Source organism: Pleurodeles waltl, chromosome 7 (genome assembly GCF_031143425.1).
Source record: "Pleurodeles waltl isolate 20211129_DDA chromosome 7, aPleWal1.hap1.20221129, whole genome shotgun sequence".
NCBI classification, from domain to species: Eukaryota; Metazoa; Chordata; class Amphibia; order Caudata; family Salamandridae; genus Pleurodeles; species Pleurodeles waltl.
The window spans coordinates 356,813,779-356,837,655 of NC_090446.1; the positions used below are offsets into that span (position 1 = coordinate 356,813,779).

Genomic DNA, 23,877 nt, shown 5'->3' on the forward strand with positions numbered 1-23,877 from the left:
CCAGTAGAAATAACTCCAGTTGTGTAGATATTCTGAACAAAACGGTGGCCTCTTCTTGGATAAATACGCAGGGCAGGATTCATTATGGCATGATGCTCGTTTGACAGAAATCAGACCTCAACAGGAAGCACTCACAGATATAAACAAAGCAGGTGCCCAAGTTCAAGGTCCACTTCTTTATGTACTGATTATCCTAATTTCTTTTGCATAGTCAAGGAAAAGCAAGTGTTTTTTCTCTTCATGTCCACCTTGAAAAGTTATCTGTAATCCTTGATGGAGGTGTTTGCATTCTTACTGCATTCGAATGCGTTATCTAAAGTAGTGACTGTGATAAGTGGGTTCTTTCTTGTCAACTGCTGCCGAGAACCACCCCTCCACCGCGCATGAATGAAGGTCCTACACAACAGGGAGTTGGGTGGCTATAGGGGGTTGGCCGCAGGCGCTTTGGTGGTTGGATTACCAAATAATAATTAAAATTACTTTACACTAAAAGAAACAGAAATTCACTGAAAAAAAACAAAGGTTAAAGGGACGTTATAGTTTGGCTCACATTTTAAACATACAAACCATAGAAAATCACCTGTTATAGTTAGTTACTTCAAGTAACTATAACTCGTGCCCAAAGATAACTATAACTCGCACCCTTGCCATGCACTGCTAATTTCCTCAGATATTGCAGCTCTCGTGACATATTTTATAACATCAGTGCAAATATCACTGTAACGTTTGTAAAACTATTCATGAAAAAACTTACTGTAGGGCACAAGGTATAATTACTTGTAATAACTCTAACTGCTGAATTTTTATGATTTCTTTAAACTTTAAAATGTGAGCCTAACTACAACGTACCTGTAACCTTTGTTTTTTTCAGTGAATATATATCTATCTCAAGTAACACTGCTCTGCAGTGAAAGCTATTTGGACACAGTAATGTGTATGACAAGGGTCAGTGTCTGTTTTTCTGTGATGCCTTCTGCACTTTCTACTGGTGTAGTGATGCCAGTGGGTCTCCCACAGAAACATAATCTTATTTGGAATCGGATATGATCCTCTTTTTGGCGGATTACCCTATCATGACCACTCCTCTTTACGATTCATACTGGTTTGAAAAGCCCTTTTTATGAGTCAAAAAGCCTCTTCCAAATCATAAAAGGGCTGTTGTAAATAGTAAAAATGTATTGTGCAGTCACCAGCCCTGGGATTTTGTGAATCTCAGGCTTTACAAGCACATAATGACGTTGAGGCCCACTGCTCTTTTGACATGATGTGCTAGTTTTATTAAATCACTGTCAGGTCAATAATGTGTATTATTTTCATTGTCAACAAAGACTGTTGAAATGTCACTTTATAAGAATTCCTTAACTTCCACGCGTAACAGTTTTAAATCTGAAGAGAGCCTTGCAGATAGCTGACATTGCACTAGGAAAGGACTTGCGTAAATACTTTTTTAGCATGCCATCTAATCATGTGTTTTGTGGAATACTCTTTAAAACGGCTTAGAAATGCATTTAAACTAAGAGTTTTACTATCTTTTTTTTTTTTGCATTTTCTTGAGTGAGTCAAATAAATCAAAACCTCTGCATGTTAGTCAGGAGTTAAGAGGCCATTTGACAAAAGCCTCAAGCAAGCAATGTCAAAGCCAAAAGGCCACTGCCCGGTGGTGATCTCTTGCCTTTGGTAATGGGCTCTGGGTGGCTAATGGGGGTGTGGAACAGACACATGGCAGTGAGATGGCGAGAAGAAACAGGGATGGGAAAGTGGATGGCAGAGGACAAATAACCATGGGGGGAGGGGTCTGTACAATCTGTATTTGACAAAAGTGTATGTGCTTTGACACGTTTCCAGAAAGCTGCAGACACTACACCACCATTTCAGGGGGGGAGGGAAAAAGTGTAGATGACATGGAGCCTATCAGGTCTCAAGCACACTATACTGAAACCAGCCAAGTATTTTCGCTAGCTGAATTGTGGCCCTTCAGAGGGTGGAGGCAGGCTGGTGCAAACCGTGGAAGTTGTGCGCCACAAAAACATTTATTGCAAGCAAGTTATACGTAAAGTGCTTACACACTGCAGAAACAGGCACATCAAATACTTGTAATGTCAGTGGCACTGTCCATTGTGAAGCATCTGAGGTGGATAGAAGACCGCTGTCGCTTAGGACACTTCCGCCGACGAGTAGTACTGTGCATTAACAGCATGTCGCTCCCCTCCCTCTGACCCCTCCAGTGGGTGAACAGTTTAAACGGTGGGAGAGGGTTGGAAGGGAAAGGAAAAATTGGACCGGGGGGCAGGAACTGATAAAGGTAAAAAAAAAACTATGACTCGGCCAGAGTTGACTGCGTCATAGGGAAAATATTACTTGAATCAAAGCGTGAGCAGCAGATAGCCAGTGGAGGGACACTAATCACAGCTGATTAATCTCTACTTGGCAGGTGCACCGTGGACTGAAAAGGAAGTGACACATGTTAAGTGCTGCCCAATGAGAAGTTAGCAAGGAAGAGCGACACTGATGACAACAATTGGTAAGCAGTGGGCGGTTTCCAAGCCCAGTATTGAATATAAGAGTCTCGCAAGCGACAGTGCATGTGATAGTGCATGCTCTGCTGGACCGCCCAAAAAAAGAAACAGTTGGAGCATTGGATGCTAAAACACGGGCATTTTAGAGCTCTTATTTATACATCCTTTGCGTCATAAAAGACACATGTACGATCAATTGGTTAATGTTTCTGCTTCAGCAGTAGATCAGATGTTTAAATCTCAGCGGGGCTGGCTCTGAATTTCTGACCACAATAAAAAAAGACTACCAGTGAATGTGAGATGTTCATTAACCATGCTAGACTTTGAGTGAGACTTTGCTGAGACCAAATCTTGTGGCTTTCCCAGGTTGGAGTTTGTAAGGGCCATAATTGGACTCACTTAGGATACGAGGGGAGGAGCAGAGGAAATGGTGATAGTGAGAAAACAATACTTTTTTAGAAATTATTTTTTCTTGTGGTTTTTATGGCTCCTCAAGTGAGTTATCTTTAAGGATATAATGAAACATATTTAAAAATCGAAGTATGTTATATTTTTGCTAAGTAGACATGAATGTTATCCTACTGCCAAACCTGAAAGTTGCACAGAACTGCTTCAAATTTCCTCGAAAGTTCAGTTAAAGTAGTTTATAGTCTTTCAGGTTTCCACACTGACTCTAAGTTTGGAAACAAAGCACTCATTTTTGGTGATGTTGCCACTTTGTCCCTCAACCAGTTGCATCATTCATAAAAGCCTACCATGTCTCATTGGTAGGCAGATCACTATGTTAGTAACATAGATTTTGTCAGTAGATCACTTTTAGTTTAGTTATTGTTGTAATGTATATTTGTAAAAGGGTTCTGTCAGACAGAATTGTTGTGCCCACCTTATCCTGATACATTGTAGGTATGTAATACTTTGAGACCTATATAGCTTGTTTTAGCCTGGCCTTCAAGAAGCTCTCTTTTTCATCTATGATGTTAACAGTTTTCTTTAAAAAAATTAAATTGTAATTCTTTATAGGTTTCATAATTTGCAGTGTATCAACATATAAATATTGTAGGGACTAAAAAGTCCCTTGCATGGTAGTGGACATGATTTCATGCCCCAGAGTCCCCCAACTGAAATGTCTGGCTCCCTTATACTTATTTTCTTGTCATAGGCAAACACAGATCATGTGTGTGGGCATGACATAGGACGGTATCACGGATTGTGGTCTTGTTGGATCAGAAGGGGCACCCAAAGATCTATCTTCATAGTGGTGAAAGGCTACTGCCTTTACCAGGACTCAAGAAGCATGAGCTCAGTGGTGGCAATATACTGTGTAGTGATGAGTAGGAGTGAACTGATCCTTCTTAGGTTTTGCTTGCACAGTGCTTTCCAAATCTCTTGTATTTGAAAAGAAAAAAATCTTAAAAGGGGGGTAAAGCCTGCTCATTACTTAACTTTACTTGCTATTGTCTGGCTCCCACGTTACTTTACGTACCATTAGCTGGCTTTTATGTCACTCTGGATTCCGTGCTTACTATTGGTCAGCACCTCTTCCTTGCCTCTGTCTCCCTCCTGAGCTTTGAGTGCAGCCTTTGTGTTCCCGTAGAGTACTGCTTCAAGTGGCCAAATGTCCTTGCACTGCAGGTTTCTGCAATGCAGGCACTCTTTTTTTCACTTTTCAACATGCATTCTTTAAGTGCATATCTCTGCAGTCCCTCTTCACCCTGCGCATGCAACCCTATTAACTGTTGAGGCAGCATCTTCTTAGGTGTGACTGAAACTATCCTGAAGGGAGACCAGCTTGAAGGGGGAATATTTTCCACTAACAACTTTGCTAAAATTGTGTATTACCATAACAAACTAGTATTTAAACTTTTCTCCACTTAAAACGGTTCTTTATATAAATTATCATGTGCATATTTTTGTTTTTAATAGAAAATTACACATATCACTTCTCTCTAAACTATCCCCCAAGATCACATTTGTTTGATGGGGGCATGGCATAAGTGTGGGTTTAAAAAAACAAAACAGTTTATGTGAATGTGTGTAAACTGCGGTGTCCATAGTAATATTTGTTGGTTTAAAATTCTTCATGGCTTTGTCTTTCTCTCATACTTTCAGTTCTTGCAACTGTTTTTTCTCTCACTAGTGTTCACATAGCCTTTTCTTCTGGGTCACTTTCGAAAGCTCGTATACATTCACTTCCGGGTGAGTCTCATCCTCCTTAGTCCGCTGTTGCTGGCATGATGGTGAGCATTTATGGGTTTCCTCAAAGCCAGTGTGTTTACTATCCACATCCATCATCCTTCTGTAACAGTGCCTGCCACATTGAAGCCCTACAGCCCGTTCTGTAGAGCCCTGGTGTCGTTTTAAGGTCAGTATTGTGAGGACTGCGCGTCAATTGTAGAGTTTGTCTGGAATTATCACAATTATGCTCTTCCTGTGCTGGAATTGGAGGATGGGCCTGCTTCCGACCTGAGATGTCCTACATTAGAGTGTGAAATACATTAATACTGCAGTGGTGAGTATTGTGGCTTCAACAAGAATGCTCCAAACGTTTTTGCACTAACTTTGGTCAAGCCACCATTTGTCCGGTTAGGTGTATCATGTTATCTTTGCTTATTTGTTGACTCCATTTGTATAGCATCCAACACTCTGAGTGCTCTCTTGGTGCTTATAAGTAGCAAGTCTGTTATGCCCTGCAGTGCAGTTACATTACCTAATTTAAATGTTTCTGCATACTAAAATATAGTTCAGTTGTCATTTAGATTTGAGCAACCTCATTGGCAGCTTTCAATAACCATTCATTTAATACTCAAGTCTTTCATCGTCCCCCAACTTACACTGTCTATTCTATTTGATGTTGATATATGAGTCGGAAGAGGTGACGCTGGGCCTTGTGCCCCAGTGGAGAGTGTTTACAACCCCTCCTCCGTTTGATATTCATCCCCTTCTGTGCCCAGGACGTAATGGTTACGTCCTGAGGCACAGTGCTTGTGTGCCCAGGACGTAACCATTACGTCCTGGGCACAGAGCCCAGAGCCCAGAGGGAGCGCTAGTGCTCCCTCTGTGGGGTTCTTTCCCCCCCACCCCCCCTCCCCAAGGCAGGAATGGAAGGGGAAGCTCTTCCCCTTCCCCCCCCCCCCCATACCCCCCTGTGACGTCGGCGTGCGACCGCGCGGCGACAATCACAGAGGCCTCCCGCAATCGGAAGAGTAATGCGAAGCATTTCTCTTCTGATCACGTGGAGGAGGCCGGAGAGGCTTCAAAGGGAAGGAAATGAATTTCCTTCCCTTTTGAAGTCTCTCTGAGCATTTCAGAAGCCGGATTGTAAAGCAATCCGGCTTTTGAAATGCCCACTAGACACCAGAGATTTCTATTACAAAAGGATATTGGTATGAGGGAGCAACCCCTTGGGCAAGGGTCGCTCCCAGGGGGGGGGGGGCTTTTTTTTAAGGCCTTTTCTCCCCCCCCCCCCCAGGGGCAGAAACCTCTAGGCACCTGGGAGCATTTTTTTTGTTTTGTTTTGTTTTTGTTATTTTTTTTTTTAGGTGTGGAGCGACTCCTTAGGCAAGGGTCGCTCCCCTAGGGGGAAAATTATATTTAGGCCATTTCTCTCCCCCTTGGGGGCAGATTAGCATATTTTTATGAGGCCAATCTTCCCCCAAGGGGGACAGAAACCACTAGACACCAGGGAGTTTTTTTTTTGTGAATTTCACGCAAGGGGAGCGACCCCTTAGGCAAGGGTCGCTCCCCTGGAGGGGCAAATTGTATTTAGGCCATTTCTGCCCTTTGGGGGCAGATCGGCCGATTTTAGGTCAATCTGCCCCAAGGCGGGCAGAAACCACTAGGTACCAGGGATCTTTTTTTTTTTGCGCCAACGTCATGCAAGGGGAGCGACCCCATAGGCAATGGTCGCTCCACGGGGGGCAAATTTATTTTAGGCCATTTCTGCCCCCCCCGGGGGCAAATCGGCCTCTTGTTATTAGGCCGATCTGCGTAGAAACCTCTAGGCGCCAGGGTAATTATTTTTTTTTTTGGGTTGTTTTTTTTTTAGAGATGGGGAGCGACTCTTTAGGCAAGGGTCGCTCCCCTGGGGGGGCAAATTGTATTTATACCATTTCTTCCCCCCTTGGGGCAGATCGGCGGATTTTAGGTCAGAAACAACTAGGCACGGGGTTTTTGTTTGCGCCAATGTCACGCATGGGGAGCGACCCCGTAGGCAAAGGTCGCTCCTTGGGGAGATTTGGGGGGCAAATTTATTTTATGGCATTTCTGCCCCTCTGGGGGCAGATCGGCCTATTGTTATTAGGCCGATCTGCCCCCAGGGGGGGCAGAAACCTCTAGGCGCCAGGGCTTATTTTTTTTATTTTTTTTTGTTTGTTTTTTTAGAGATGGGGAGCGACCCATTAGGCAAGGGTCGCTCCCCTGGGGGGCAAATTGTATTTAGACCATTTCTACCGCCCTTGTAGGCACCGGGGATCTTTATTTTTGCGCCAATGTCACGCAAGGGGAGCGACCCCGTAGGCAAGGGTCGCTCCCCGGGGGGGTTGGAGGGGCAAATTTATTTTAGGCCATTTCTGCCCTCCCTGGGGCCGGCTGAGCTAGAGTCCAAAATCCACAGGTAGGCACTTTGCAAAAAACACCTCTGTTTTCTGTGGAAAAATGTGGTGTCCACATTGTGTTTAGGCCCATTTCCTTTCGTGGGTGCTAGGCCTACCCACACAAGTGAGGTACCATTTTTATCGGGAGACTTGGGGGAACGCTGGGTGGAAGGAAATTTGTGGCTCCTCTCAGATTCCAGAACTTTCTGTCACCTAAATGAGAGGAAAAAGTGTTTTTTTGGGGGCCAAATTTTGAGGTTTGCAAAGGATTCTGGGTAACCGAACCTGGTCAGAGCCCCACAAGTCACCCCATCTTGGATTCCCCTAGGTGTCTAGTTTTCAAAAATGTGCTAGTTTGCTAGGTTTCCCCAGGTGCCAGCTGAGCTAGAGGCCAAAATCCACAAGTAGGCACTTTGTAAAAAAAACACCTCTCTTTTCTGTGAAAAAATTTGATGTGTCCACGTTGTGTTTTGGGCCATTTCCTTTCGTGGGAGCTAGGCCTACCCACACAAGTGAGGTACTATTTTTATCGGGAGACTTGGGGGAACACAGAATAGCAAAACAAGTGTTATTGCCCCTTGTCTTTCTCAACATTTTTTTGCTTCCAAATGTAAGGCAGTGTGTAAAAAAGACGTCTATTTGAGAAATGCCCTGTAATTCACATGCTAGTATGGGCACCCCAGAATTCAGAGATGTCCAAATAACCACTGCTTCTCAACACCTTATCTTGTCGCCATTTTGGAAATACAAAGGTTTTCTTGATACCTATTTTTCACTTTTTATAATTCAGCAAATGAATTGCTGTATACCCGGTATAGAATAAAAACCCATTGCAAGGTGCAGCTCATTTATTGGCTCTGTGTACCTAGAGTTCTTGATGAACCTACAAGCCCTATATATCCCCGAAACCAGAAGAGTATAGCTAACGTAGCGGTATATTGCTTTAAAAAATCTGACATTGCAGGAAAAAAGTTACAGAGTAAAACGTGGAGAAAAATGGCTGTTTTTTTTCACCTCAATTTCAATATTTTTTTTATTTCAGCTGTTATTTTCTGTAGGAAACACTTGTAGGATGTACACAAATGACCCCTTGTTGAATTCAGACTTTTGTCTACTTTTCAGAAATGTTTAGCTTTCTGGGATCCAGCATTGGTTTCTCGCCCATTTTGGTCACTAACTGGAAGGATGCTGAAAGCACAAAAAATAGTAAAAATGGGGTATGTCCCAGTAAAATATCAAAATTGTATTGAAAAATTGGGTTTTCCAATTCAAGTCTGCCTGTTCCTGAAAGCTTGGAAGATGGTGATCTTGCCACCGCAAACCCTTTGTTGATGCCATTTTCAGGGAAAAAACCACGAGCTGCCTTCTGCAGCCCTTTTTTCCCATTTATTTGAAAAAAACAAAATGTTCACTGTATTTTGGCTAATTACTTGGTCTCCTTCAGAGAATCCCTAAGATGTTGGGGGAAAAAAGGACGTCAATTTGGCGTGGGTAGCTTATGTGAACAAAAAGTTATGAGGGCCCAAGCGCGAACTGCCCCAAATAGCCAAAAAAAAGGCTCGGCACAGGAGGGGGAAAAGGCCTGGCAGCAAAGGGGTTATTAGATCTAACCTACTAAATCTACTCCTTGAACGTATGGTGCCTACATTATAGGACACCAGCCTGTTTTTGGGAGCAGGGGTGTTGTGCTCTTAGTTTGCTAAGAATGAAGGCTCACCATTTATCCCTGAGGCTCACTTACAGAGCCAAAGGCACTTAGGCTGATACGTAAGACCGCAGGAAGGATGAATGGGGTGGCTTTAGAAACAAGCATTGGGAAAACCAATAGGTTTTGCCTATGTGAAATCTGTTGGCTTTGTCAGTGTTTTTTTTACATGTTGCACAGCAGGTGAGCTGCTTTTTAACCTGGTTTAAAGTACAAAACTACTTTAAGTCATGTTGCCTAGCTGCTCAACTGTTAAGCAACATGTAAAAACATTGACAAAGCCAATAGAATATGCACAGGCAAAACCTATTGGCTTTGCCAATGCTTGTTACCTCTGTTAATGAAGTGAGCCCTATGAGCTCTCTTATTTAAAGGTTTGCTGCTGTATGCTTATCTCACCCTTGGCCTGCATTGGTTTGGTGTGCATTGCTGCATAGTCCTTGTGGAGTATCAATGGTACATGGGTATGTGTGTGCCTGTAAATGTTAGAATGCAAAGATAATGCAGTGCTGTGCATTGCATGTATAATGCCTGCTTCTGCTGGGTATGTGTGCCTGTGAGTGGTACAATACATAAAGGATGTAGTGCTCTGCAGTGCATGTTTAGTATATGTATGGTGTTAGAAGTTGGATCGCTAGTTGGCAGTGGTTTGCACCCTGTCCAAGTAATGACCCCCACTGTAGTCAGGGTAAGGGCATCACACAGCTAAGATAACCCCCACTAACCACTTTAATAGCTTGGCGTGAGCAGTCTGGCTTATCTCCGAGGCAATGTGTAAAGTTTTGGTACACATACACAGTAACACAATGAAAACACTACAAAAGGGCTCCGCAGCAGTTAAAAAAAAATACCCAATAATTATCTGAGTAAAACAAGACCAAAATAACAAAAATCCAACATACACAAGTCACAATACCTCAGTTTAAAAGTGTAAGCCAGTCTTAATCCATAGGAATCGTTGGATGTATCCCTTTAGCTTAAAGTACCTGAGATGCATTAGAAACAACAACAATGCAGGCCTCAGGCGAGGTGAGGCACCAAAAAAGCAAAGCAATGCGTTGGTTCCTTACAGTGCAGGGGAGGTGAAGCGTTGATTCCTCCCATGCAGGTGAGGCGATGCCTCATTTCCTTACTGGCTGGGTAGGTGATGTATCGATTCTTTCCTCGCAAGGAAGGCAATGCATCGATTTTCGGACATGCAGCCTCTGTTCCTTACTGCGTTGCGGAGTCGATGAAAAATTGGCGCCCAGGTCTGATGCATGGAAAATCCAGACGGGCTGTGTTGATGGGACTGCAGTGCAACAGGCACTGCGTCGATTCTTCCACTGTAGCACATTGAAGTGTGGATTTTCTCCTTCAGATCACCAGTTTGCACTTCCAAGGGCCCAGGGACTGGAGTTGGCACCACTTTGCAAGTTAGGACTCTCAGCAGAATGCGAAGCAAGCTCAGTCCAATCCCTTGGAGAACCTTTTGAAGCAGCAGTCCTTTCACTCCCAGGACAGAAGCAGCAAGCAGCGGGCTAGCACAACAAAGCAACAGGCAGAATGGCAGTTCCTCCTACAGCATTCAGCTCTTTTTCCTGGTAGAAGTTCCTCAGTCCAGAAGGATTCTAACTATGTGGTATCAGAGATCCAGTACGTTGACCCATTTCTCTATTTGAAGTAGGCAAACTTCAAAGAGAAGTGTTTGTAATACACAAGACCCTTCCTTTTTCTGCCCTGGACCCAGACACTCTCCAGGGAGTTGGAGACTGCTTTGTGTGAGGACAGGCGCAGCCCTATTCAGGTTCAGGTGTCAGTTCCTCGCACCATTCTAGCTCCGGAAGACCCATCAGCCTGTTGATGGACTACCAGGATATGCAGGGCACACCTCAGCTCCATTTGTGTGACTGTGTAGTGCGGGTCTTCAACCTTTTCTGTAAATAGAGATTCTTGTGTTCAATGAATCTCATCAAGAGCTACCAATATTATTAGTATTGTATTAGTGACTACATAGGACAAGATTGCATTAGTGGTCACTACATTCAAGATTACTATCAGCAATCATCTCAGTCAATCAGACGTGGTTGCAAGCCACAACATAAAAATATGTTTGACAATATATAATGCCTCTAAATGGGTAATACATAACAGCCATAGTTGCAATACCTCTGGCACCAAGATAATAACATTTGTAAAAGGTTTTTACCAATGCCACATGATTCATCGTTAAAATATCAGCCTTAAATTTATTTTGGAAACTCCACCATTTTTCGCCAAATATCAGCTTATGAGTTGTGAAAATAAATGCATTTTTGTTTCGACTGTACACTCTGAAAGTTGGTATAAATATAATACAACCAAGTAAAAGCTTGTAATTTAGTAGACTTGGCTGAACACAGGATAGCTGAAGATGGAGCACTCTGTGCCCCTTCCCATTCCCACCTCTTCACCTACTCTTGGAAAGGACGAGGGACCCTGCTCTCCGCCTAGTACACTGGGACCTGTCTGGGGTACTGCATCCCTCTTCCTCACACTGATTGGGCCTCAGACGCTCCCGTTAGGATTGCTCCCCAATGCCTCTTCAGATCCTCTGTCACTCACCCAGAGGTCTGGCTCAAGTGCAAGTTCCCTGTAGGTCAGAGAACTCACTCTCCACGAGGTGTTGGCATAGCGCTGGAAAACCATGACTGAACATATGCTCTCCAGCAATCAAATTATACGGCCCCTCGTGCGTGTACCATTGTACCCTTCACCCAACCATCCAGTGCCTTGAAAAAGTACCTCACATCATCCGCCATTTGGTTAGACAGTGTCTGACTGTCCCTGAAACCCAACCTACCTTCCTCTGAGGTGACTCCGTACTCCAAAACCAGGGCTTCCTCCATAGGAGTACATCTTTCCCTCTAGAGCCAATAGAGTGCCCTTCCCACTAACAGGAATGTGACTCCCCGTGTCAGTTCCTCAATCCTCCTGAAGGATTGTGCGCACCTCTTGAGCTTCCTCATATGTCTGGGCCCACTGGTGTATGTCACCCCCCTTCTTAGAAACCAGGTCTCTGGGTATGTGAACCTTTTCGTCAGTACTAGAATTGGTACTTTCGCTGCCAGCATCTGAACTGAACTCAGCCCCCTGACTTTCAGATCCAGCTCCTGCAGACTGAGCTCATCAACTACAAGAACTTCTTTCTCCTCAAGGGCCAGTCTCATTTCCTCCAAAGCCTTTTCTCTCTCATGCTTCAACCTCAGGTTTAAGGCTCCAACTCGAGCATTCTGGCTTCCCTCCTATTCTCCAGCTTCTCTGGAGACAGACCTGGAGGGGAAACACTGCTGCCAGCTCTGGAGGGAGCTCTTCCATCATTGAGGCTGGCCCACCCACCCCACATGTGATGCTGGCTCCTCCAGCCATCCCAGGTGCAAACTTTGTTCCTCCTCCACAACATTATTACCATCCTCTGTGTGCTCACCAGCCTTCATGGCTGCCAACCAGGCCCTCAGCGCCTTTTGCAGTTCCTCCTTTACTGGATATGCATTTTTAGAAAACTGGACAACTGGTCGCACGCAACGAAGCAGAGTCAAAATTTGAGGCCAACAGCAATGAAGACCTGCTCGGCTACAGTTAGGGGGAGCCCTCGTCAAAGTTTTACCTTTGGACTTAGTCTTTTTCTTGAAGATTTTTCTCACCGGAACAGAGTGACAAGTCTGAGCCGATCTCCCTGGAGTCCTCTTGGGATACAGGTCGTAGGGGGCCTCGGTGAAAAATTCTACATTCAGACTTAGGTGATTTTTTGGATATTGAAATCTTCGTCCAGAACTAAATTGAAATTGAAGCCGATCTCCCTGGAGTCATCTTCGCGGAAAGCCTTGGTCAACTTTTTACATTCAGACTTTTTTGGAGCTTTTTCTCTCTCCGATGTCGGACAGCAAGCCGATTTCGAATCAGCATCGTCAGATTGCCTTTCCCTGAGCCCCCAGTGAATTCCTGGAAGTCTGGGGCTCCGGGACTTTTCTGCGGGACAAACCTGCAAGTCAGGCTGGGTCTCTGTCGACGCAAGTCGGCTTGTCTCACATCATCGGGTCGGTCCACTTATGGAGTATTTTTCCAAGGTTGCTTCAAAATTCTCCACATTTCTGGATCTTCTTCCAGCAGGTCTTTGAAGGTCCTTTAGGAGTCCACAGCTCACCCCAAGGATCCAGAAGCTCTGAGTTGCTCCTTCAGGGTTAGGACTCCAACTCACAGAATACACCTGGCTCAAATCCAAAAATGACCGCTGGTCAGCTTCCTTAGGGCTTGATGCAGGGGACTCTGGTCAGCTATTTTCTATCGGTAGTAAACAGGTAGTCCCTTCTTGAAGTTAAAGACTGGCAAAGTCCTTTTAGTGGTGAAGTGTAGGAAAGTACCATGTTGCCTGGCATGTTACCCCCTTTTTACTGTATGTATGTTTGTTTTTGCCTATGTGTCACTGGGATCCTGCTAGTCAGGACCCCAGTGCTCATAATGTATGCCATGTATGTGTTTCCTGTGTGGTGCCTAACTGTATCACTGAGGCTCTGCTAACCAGAACCTCAGTGTTTATGCTCTCTCTGCTTTTAAAATTGTCACTGCAGGCTAGTGACCAATTTTACCACTTCTCATTGGCACACTTGAAAACCCTTATAATTCCCTTGTATATGGTACTTAGGTACCCAGGGTATTGGGGTTCCAGGAGGTCCCTGTGGGCTGCAGCATTTCTTTTGCCACCCATAGGGAGCTTAGACAATTCTTACACAGGCCTGCCACTATAGCCTGAGTGAAATAACGTCCACGTTATTTCACAGCAATTTTTCACTGCACATAAGTAACTTATATGTCAACTATATGTCTAACCCTCTCTTGGTGAAGGTTAAGTGCCAAGTTACTTAGTGTGTGGGCACCCTGGCACTAGCCAAGGTGCCCCCACATTGTTCAGGGCAAATTCCCCAGACTTTGTGAGTGCGGGGACACCATTACACGCGTGCACTACATATAGGTCAATACCTATATGTAGTGTCACCATGGTAACTCCGAACATGGCCATGTAACATGTCTAGGATTATGGAATTGTCACCCCTATACCATTCTGGTATTGGGGGGACAATTCCATGCATCACCGGGTCTCTAGCACAGAACCCGGGTACTGCCAAACTTGCTTTCCGGGGTCTCCACTGCAGCTACTGCTGCTGCTGCTGCTGCTGCCAACCCCTCAGACCGGTTTCTGCCCCCTGGGGCCTGGGCAGCCCAGTCCCAGGAAGGCAGAACAAAGAATTTCCTCTGAGAGAGGGTGTTACACCCTCTCCCTTTGGAAATAGGTGTGAAGGGCTGGGGAGGAGTAGCCTCCCCCAGCCTCTAAATGCTTTGATGGGCACAGATGGTGCCCTTTCTGCATAAATCAGTCTACACCGGTTCTGGGATCCCCCAGCCCTGCTCTGGCGGGAAACTGGGCAAAGGAAAGGGGAGTGACCACTCCCCTGACCAGCACCTCCCTGGGGAGGTGCCCAGAGCTCCTCCAGTGTGTCCCAGACCTCTGCCATCTTGGATGCAGAGGTGTTGGGGGCACAATGGACAGCTCTAAGTGGCCAGTGCCAGCAGGTGACGTCAGAGACCCCTCCTGATAGGTGCTTACTTTTCTCAGTAGCCAATCCTCCTCTGTGGCCTATTTAGGGTCTCTCCTCTGGGCTATTCCTCAGATAACGAATGCAAGAGCTCACCAGAGTTCCTCTGCACTTCCCTCTTCGACTTCTGCCAAGGATCGACCGCTGACTGCTCCAGGATGCCTGCATAACCGCAACAAAGTAGCATGAAGACTACCAGCAACATTGTAGCGCCTCATCCTGCTGGCTTTTTCGACTGTTTCCTGGTGGTGCATGCTCTGAGGGCTATCTGCCTTCACCCTGCACTGGAAGCCAAGAAGAAATCTCCTGTGGGTTGACGGAATCTTCCCCCTGGTAACGCAGGCATCAAACTTATGCATCACCGGTCCTCTGGGTCCCCTCTCATCCTGACGAGCGTGGTCCCTGGAACACAGGAGCTGGGTCCAAGTGTCTCCCACAGTCCAGTGGCCCTTATGTCCAATTTGGTGGCGGTAAGTCCTTGCCTCCCCAAGCCAGACAGTAATCCTGTATACTGTGTGATCTACAGCTGCTCGGGCTTCTGTGCACTTTTCCAAGACTTAGTTTGTGCACAGCCTAGCCCAGGTCCCCAGCACTCCGTCCTGCATTGCCCAACTCGCTGAGTTGAACTCCGATGTCGTGGGACCCTCTTTTGTGACTGAGTCAACCGCTGTCCTCAGATCTTCTAAGTGCCTGTTCCAGTACTTCTGCGGGTGCTGCCTGCTTCTGTGGGGGTTCTCTGAGTTGCTGAGCGCCCCCTCTGTCTCCTCCTCCAAGGGGCGACCTCATGGTCCTTCCTGGGCCCCAGCAGCACTCAAAATCCTAAACCGCGACTCTTGCAGCTAGCATGGTTTGTTTGCGGTCTTTCTGCGTGGAAACAACTCTGCATCCTCCAGCACGCCGTGGGACATCTTTTGACCAAAGGAGAAGTTCCTGGCACCTTCCGTTGTTGCAGAATGTTCGGCTTCTTCCATCCAGAGGCAACCCTTTTGCACCTTGATCGTGGGTTTAGTGGGCTCCTGCCCCCCCCGGACACTTGCTTGACTCTTGGACTTGGTCCCCTTCCTTTACAGGTCCTCAGGTCCAGGAATACGTCTTCTGTGTTTTGCTGGCAGTTGTTGTCCTTGCAGAATCCTCTATCTCGACTTTACTATCTTTCTAGGGTAGTAGGGTAACTTTAATCCTACTTTTCAGGGTCTTGGGGTGGGGTATCTTGGACACTCTTAGTGTTTTCTGACACTCCCAGCGACCCTCTACAACCTACACTAGGCCTGGGGTCCATTCGTGGTTCACATTCCACCTTTGGAGTATATAGTTTGTGTTGCCCCGAGGCCTATTTCTACCTATTGCATCCTATTGTGATTCTACATTGTTTGCACTACTTTTCGAACTATTACTTACCTGATTTTGGTTTGTGTACATATAATTTGTGTATATTACTTACCTCCTAAGGGAGGGTATCCTCTGAGATACTTTTGGCATATTGTCATTAAAATAAAGTACCTTTATTTTGAGTAACTCTGAGTATTGTGTTTTCTTATGATATAGTGCTATATGATATAAGTGGTATAGTAGGAGCTTTGCACGTCTCCTAGTTCAGCCTAAGCTGCTCTGCTATAGCTACCTCTATCAGCCTAAGCTGCTAGAACACCTCTAATCTACTAAAAAGGGATAACTTGACCTGGCACAAGGTGTAAGTACCACAAGGTACCCGCTATACGCCAGGCAAGCCTCCTACATGAAGCCCGAGTGTGCTGTGGAGGTCCTTCAGAGTTCAGTGTCCAGGTGCATGTCAGGGGTCCAGCCGGGCAGTCCTTCTTCTTGGTCTTGTCCCTTTTAGGTATCTGAGGTGGGGTGCAACTCTGCCAGTTTTATCCTTGCTCCTGGGGGTGGAAAGGGGGTGGGGAAGGATGTGGTCTCAGGTCATCTGCAGGCCACCGCCCTCTTGAGTGACCACTTCCTGGGAAGTGTGGGAAAAAACAGTGCCAGGGAGCAGCATTCTCCAAAAATCCAAGATAGCAAAAATTCAACCTCGGGGGTTAGGTATGGCTGAGCCCACTCATAGGCTGCCAGAGGCTGGCCAATCAGAGAAGGACTCTACAGAGCTGAAACCGGCAACTTTTAGAAAGAGTTCTAAAACTCTTTCTAGGTGCAACTTTTTTTAGTTCAACAGTGACAAGTTGTTTGGTTTATTGTAACGTTTAATTTGATACTAGACACGCCATGTTTTGCTCCTTCCTGTGGAAAATATTACTTTATAATTTTAAAATAAAATCTCCCCATGTTAGCCTATGGAGCCCATTCACTACAAAGGGGGAATAGGAATTTAGCTATTTTTCCCCCAGGCTTATAAAACATCTTTTATAAGGTCCCTGCTTATAGTTACACTCTAACCAACACTGGGAGCACATGGGGCACACCTCAGGGATGAATTATATGTAAAAAAAGATAAGGTAGCTTAATACTTTGGAAGTACTTTTAATTCCAGAGTCGAATTTGGGGTTAACTTTAACTTAAAAGCTGGCAGCAAGGCAGGCCTGCCTATAAAATTACGCTGGGCACCTCAGCAGTGCACCTACGGGTGCACTACCTATGCTGGGGTGCCTACACCTACATGCCCTATCACATACTAGGGACATATAGGTAGGTTGATGCAGCCAATTATAATTACCTAATTTGCATGATCTATTTTACACGGAGCACTGGCCCTGGGACGGGTTAGGAGTATCGAGGGCATAGTCAAGAGTCAGTAGCTACCAGTATCTGTCCGTAAGGTTTAGGGGTAACCAGGGCAAAAAGGAGGACTTTCCTACACACACACACTCACACTCCAGTTTAGAAAAATAGGCATATGTATCTGAGTAAAATAAGACCAGAACGACACAAATCCAACATACACAAATCACAGTACATCTTTTTAAAAGTTTAAGCCAGTCCTAATGCATAGGAATCAATGGATTTATCTCTTTAGCACAAAGTACCTGGGATGCGTCAGAAACAGACGATGCGGGCCACAGGGGAGGTGAGGTGCCAGAAAAGCAGAATGATGCGTTGGTCCCTAACTATGCAGGGGAGTTGATACGTCGATTCTTTCCTCGCAGGTGAGATGCTTTAATTCTTTCCTTGCAGGAAAGGCGATGCATCGATTTCTGGACACGCATCCTTGATCCTTACTTCTTTGTGGGCTCCAGGGGCCGATTTGTGGAAAATCCAGCTGAGCTGTGTTTAGGGGACAGCAGTGAAACGGGCACTGCGTAGATTCTGCAGCTGCAAGACAAGTGCTGCGTCAATTTTTCTTAGCCGCAAGAAAGGCGCTGAGTGGATTCTTCCGGTGCGTTGTGTTGACACGTGGATTTTCTGCTCCAAGGGCCCAGGGACTGGAGTTGGCACTACTTGGCAAGTTAAGACTTTCAGCAGAAGAGTCCAGGCACTGGCAGAGAAAGTATTTCATGTACCTGAGACTTCTTAATGCGCCGCATGCTCAGTCGAATCCCTTGGAGAACCTTTTGAAGCAGGATGTAGAAAGCCAAGTCCTGTCCTTTCACTCCCAGGACAGAAGAATCAAGCAGCGGGCTAGCACCTCAAAGGAACAGGCAGAGTGGCAGTTACAGTTACAGCTACAGCATCCAGCTCTTTTTCCTGGCAGAATTTCCTCAGTCCAGAAGGATTCTAATATGATGTGTCAGAGATCCAGTACTTATACCCGTTTTTGTCTTTGAAGTAGGTGAATGTCAAACAGAAGGCTTTGTAGTGCACAAGACCCTGGCTTTCCTTTCCCTGGACCCAGACACACTCCAGGGGGTTAGAGACAGCTTTGTGTGAAGGCAGGGACAGTCCTGTTCAGGTGCATGTGTCAGCTCCTCCCACCACTCTAGGTCAGGAAGACCCATCAGCCTAATGATGGCCCATCAGGATATGCAGGGCACACCTCAACTCTATTTGTGTGACTGTCTAAAGTGAATGCACAAACAAGCCAGTTGTCATCCTGACCTAGATGTGTATTCAGCTGACAGGGAAAGGCACAGAAGGGTTAATAATGAAAATGCCCACTTTTGTAAAAGTGGCATTTTTAAACTTACAATTCAAAAACCAACTTCTCCAAAGATGTATTTTTAAATTGTGAGTTCAGATACCCCAAACTCCTTATCTCTATCTACTCCCAATGGGGAATTACACTTAAAAGATAGTTCAAGGCTGTCCCTATGTTACCTTATGGTAGAGATAAGTCTTGCAATAAATGACATTAGTAGTATTTCACTATCAGGACATGTAAAACACACCTGCACATGCCCCACCTTTTAAATACACTGCACCCTGCCCATGGGGCTGCCTTGACCTACATTTGGAGTGACTTACAGGTAATAAAAGGGAAGGTTTGGGCTTTGCAAGTGTGTGCACTTGCCAGGTTGATATGGCAGTTTAAAAACTGCACACACAGGCACGCAGTGGCAGGCCTGAGACATGTTTGCAGGGCTACTTATATGGGGGAGGGGCACAATCAGTGTTGCTGGCCCACAAGTAGCATTTGATTTACAGGCCCTAGGCACACCTGGTGCTCTATACTGTGGACTCACTAGAAAATCATATGTGCCAATCATGGAGAAACCAATCACCAATACAGAGAACATATGTACTTTAGCACTGGTTAGCAGTGGTAAAGTGTCCAGTCTTAAAGCCAACAAAAACAGATCAGAAAATATAGGAGGAACAAGGCAAAGGTTTAGGTATAGCCCTGCAAAAAGGGCCATGTCCAACATATTTGCTGGGTGTATGTATGTCTGTGAAGGACATAAAAAACTCTGGGAACCCAGGGCTGAATGGAGAAACATGAGGAGAGGACGTAGGGGATACCCCCAAACAGATTTGCTTATTGCTGAATTCCTGTAAGCTGGGTTCAACATACTGGAGGAATGGAGAACCAGGTTTTTCACTCTTTGATTCTGAGAGAGGTCACAAGAAGAGTCCTGGCCACATCTCAGGACGGAGACTTATAAGATATAAGAGAATCATAAGTGGTGGGGATGAGGCCCCTGGCATAACCTTTTGATACACATATCACTGTGGCTAACATCCAGGTTTTAACCTCTATTCGGATTTGGAGTTGCTTCTGCTTTGACATACTACTTTCTGGAAGAAAAGAGAACAGAGGGGTGGGCACTTCAAAAGGAAGCATACCTCCAACATAAACTTCAAGCTCTCTAACTCTAAATCCCATTTGGTGTCTGTAAATGGACTCTCAGAAGTGAAGCTTGAGATCCCAAAAATTGTCTTCTGTCAAGCAGCTAGTCGGGCTGTGTGAGGAGGAGGCGCTATACAAGACTTCTGCCTATGACCAGGACTGGGGTCCAAGGCCTTCTGGTCTTCCAGCTAGGTGAGGGGACCTCATCCAGTGAATGCAAGACCACCTGCCCTGAAGCATAAGCTCCTGCCTGCTTTCCAAGACCAGTGTACCCCGTGAGGAAGAGGAGAGTGTTGGAGAGATCACGGTCTAGTGGGGAATTCTGGCAAATGAATTCCCTTAGTGAGGTGTGAGCAAACGGCTGCTGCATCGATCTGGTTGTTGTTTGTGTGCAGGAGAGACAGGTGACCCCGTATGCCAGGTGGGACCACTGTGAAGAGTGCTGATGTGCTGTGCAGGCGATAGCCCGTGAGCAGTGAAGGGACAATGACCCCTTATGCGAGAGGCGGCACTAAAACAAGGGAAGAAGTGTGGACTGGTTGGGATCATCATCTGAGGAGAGAGGCTGCTACGGTGACCCTGGAAGGCCTGAACTGTGACTAAGGACTAGCACCAGGACCATCACACCCCCTGCTATCAGTAGGAAGAGCCGAAGACCTTACGCAGCTTACAGGAGCCAGAAGAACAGGTTGTGAGGGAACTCTACAACAGCCAAATGCAGCCCACCTGGGAAATGTTAGAAAGACTTATCAGAGACAGCTGCTGCAGCTCCTGCTTCGGCAGAGGGGGCGCACTCAGAGACTCTTGTCTCTTACATGCTGCTGATCCAAGTAAGACAGATTTTTGGCCAGTCGGCTCTGGGGTAACTTGCTTGCCAGATAGCTCTGCGGCACTAGAACGGTTTTGGCTTTAATACGGAGTTGAAGTGAGGCTCCTGAGACTCTGACTTTTATTGGGACTTAACATGGATGTCCCCTACAGTGAATGGACAAAAAACACTAGCTTGAGGGGAGTGGGACTCTGGGACCAGCCTTTGAAACACTGGAGCCCGGACCTCACTTGTTTGTGAATGTAATATTTTACTTTGTGAACGTATATAAGTAACTTTTTTTCATATAATAACTTTTTGGACAATCATTTATTGCTGCTGCATGTATTTTGAGTTGTGAACCTGTGTTCACCTTCTGTGTCTGCCTCCCCCAAAATGTCTTGGACTGTTCAACCCTACTATAGCATTGAGAGTCAAGGGCTGATAGGGTACTTGGGCCAGGCTCTCAGAAACCATAGTAGGCTAGGCTCCGGTATATAGGAGTGAAAGACCTCAAACCTCATGCTTGGGCAATGATGCTCCTGTTTGCCCCCATGGCCCTCGGAATGTGATACAGGTACTGCACGCATACAGAACATTGCACAACATAGGCCCAGTATACCTCAGCAGCCACCTTGACTTCCACCAACCCACCAGACACATGTGCTCATACCCACTCTCTCTTCCACAAAAGCAGAATGGGAGGCCCAGCCTTCTACATCGCACCCAGAATATGGGATTACCTCCCTCTATGGATCAGAGCCCCTCCCTGCATCTTCAATTCTGAAAGAAGCTGAAGACCTGGCTCTTCAACTAACCCCCACAGGACTCTTGCACCAATACACTTTCTCTGGCACCTGGATACTACACTAGCTGGTGAGAAGTCGCAGTTTACAGATCAGTTAATATAACATATATGAAATCGAAACAGGCTCTTAAATACTATACATAAATATATATATGTATGTGCATATATATAAAGAGAGAGAGAGGATTTCTGTTGCATAAGACTGCAACATCAACACCAGTTGAATAGCATACTCATCTTGTAGTCCTGACAAGATGTTATTTGTTTTTCCCCCAGCCCTAGAGTCCACTAACGATCACTTCTTTCAATATGTAGGTAGCACAGACTTCAAAAAAAGAGTTTTCTAAAAAAGGAGAGGTGGAAGCTAATGCTTTAGCAGGAGGGGGAATGTAGGAAGGACTGAAGAAAGTTGGAATGATCCCCCAGGCTCCATGCAGGCTACCTCAGAGGTAGCTGAAGCACAAAGGCAATTGCTGTAGGTAGTGATGGAATGATACAGTAATGTGGCCAAATCCAGAGGTGTGTCCCCTCCACTGTTAACCCTTATTGGCCTTCATTTGAATTTATAAATCATTGTGTGTTTCTTTGGTTTCCTAGTGTATGTCTGTTGCTGTGGATAACTTTAGCACATTGAACAAATTCACCTTCTGTAGTGGGAGTTAAGAGGAATTTAGAGTGGTGTTTGAAATAAAACCGGTTCTCCAAGGTGGAGACCACATTTCAGTCCATTTCTTTTGTGGGAGCTGTGCTTCCTCTTCATATGATGTCCCGTTTACCTTGCTTCTAAACAGTGTTCTCTTGGCTGTGATCGGATAACTTCTTCCTGTTCCACTTCATTACACTTTCTGTGTGTTTGCCTCTTGTTCTGACCATCAGGCTGGTTTCCAAACTCAGGAAAGTATGGGGTTGATATTTATTAGCTCTGACTTTTTTTTCTTGTTGCTTCTGCCATCTCTGGGAATGTAGTGCCTTCTTCCATTCTCTTGTTGCTCCATTATGTCTAGTACTCCTGCTCAGTTCCTCCGTCCGCCAGTGATTGCTTCAGTAAACAAAAATCCTCCATCTTTGTGACAAACCCTGAGATACCAAACCCCACTGTGAGCAGTAGCTACCTCTTAATGCTTTATTTGCAGTGCCTTCTGCCTCTTGGTATTCACTGTTTTGTTAAACGTCTCTGCTTGTGTTGAAATTCCTTCTGCATTTTGTTTCTTGGTGCCTCAGTTCCTCCCCTGAATTCTGATGAAGTACTTACTCTGTGTAACCCGCATGGCTCTCATCAACTCTCAAAGTGCACCTGTGAACAGCCAAAACCTAAGGTGATTCGATGAACTATGGTATTAATTACTTGATTTTGAGGACTGGATTCCATTCACACTCCCCTGGTGCATGGAGCACATCAGGAGTGATGGCTGGCAGGTCAGCTCTGTTACCTCGGACTGTAGCTAGTAAAATGCACTGCACTTAGATCCAAGGCACAGCTGGCAGCCCTCTGATTCAAAGGACACCTTCAAGCCAAAGTCCGCCATTACAGCCATGTTGACAGTAAAGTGTGCTGGCATTACGACTGCGCCTAGGTCGAAAGGGTGCTCTGTTGATTCATATTCTCAGTTTCAGTGGCAAGAGCTTCAAAGGAGCACACCTGCTATGTTGCCTTTCCCACTATACCCCCATCGTTATTGGATGTCTAAGAATTCAGGAATCCCCAATTGTTAAGGAATTATTGCTGTAATTCCAAAATTCTGTGCAATATGTAAAACCATAATTGCAGCTTTGTTTTTAAGAGAGGGATATGAAAATGTCCCATAGATACTGTTTTCAGTGGTCAAATGTACAGATATGTAGGGAGGTATTACATTTACTGTGCCCCATACATTTCCATAGCTTTTTAGCTAAAAGGGTGGTGTTTTAATTTTATGATTCCCATTCTTGCTCCTAAAGAGTAAAGGGTTGAAACATTTTGTGAGATCAACAAGAGAAGCATGTTGGGATTTCTACTGCTATGTATGAATTTGTTGTTTTTCCCTTTGAAAATATGTTGAATGGTAAACACTACAAGCAAATCACTTGAGAAATTTGGACAACAAATATAGGTGATAGGAAGCAAATGGCTGGGGTTTGGATCACCCCTTACTACTCCCCATCACATATTTGTGCTTTTTATTCTTTATTGAAATGTTGCACAAATAGGTTTTCTACCAAAATCACTTGGCCATTAAATGACACATGGTGTTTCCAGACGTGCAAGTGATATATCAGTGAAAACACTCTGTATACTCATCAAAACTTTTAGTTTAGTCTATCATTTATTTAATTCTTTATACTGTGTGATTAGAAGTGGCAGAGATGAAAACATGGGCAGTCAAAGCACCTTCTACCTTGAACCACTCTATACACAATACCCACAACTTTACATCTTGCTAGTTCACCACAGTTCATAAAGTCGTGGATATTGTATTGTGCCATAGACTGGTTCAGGGTAGAAGATTTATGCTTGGCTGTGTATTGGTTTTCCAAGCTGCCTCAGACAAACTGTGCCTCGCTTTTCACTCATGGGCCCTTGAGACATTTCATGGAAACTCTTATTCCTAGAGCTGAGAGATTTCATCCTGTGTTTCAGCCCATTTTTAAAAATCCTAATACAAGGCAGGGGCTTGTCCTAAACC

General features: G+C 45.3%; 1 protein-coding gene across 5 annotated transcripts in view; it reads left to right on the forward strand.

Moving 5' to 3' along the window:
* The window catches only part of NCOA6 (nuclear receptor coactivator 6), a 535,183-nt gene that overhangs the window by 27,107 nt on the left and 484,199 nt on the right, over positions 1-23,877 (forward strand). For 4 of the 5 annotated variants that reach the window (XM_069243803.1, XM_069243799.1, XM_069243801.1 and 1 more), the window contains exon 2: positions 2,432-2,521. The exons of the other annotated variant lie outside the window; for it this stretch is intronic. The gene's annotated coding sequence lies outside the window, so the exon portion shown is untranslated. The remainder of the gene's footprint in view (positions 1-2,431; positions 2,522-23,877) is intronic. 5 annotated transcript variants of the gene reach the window in all.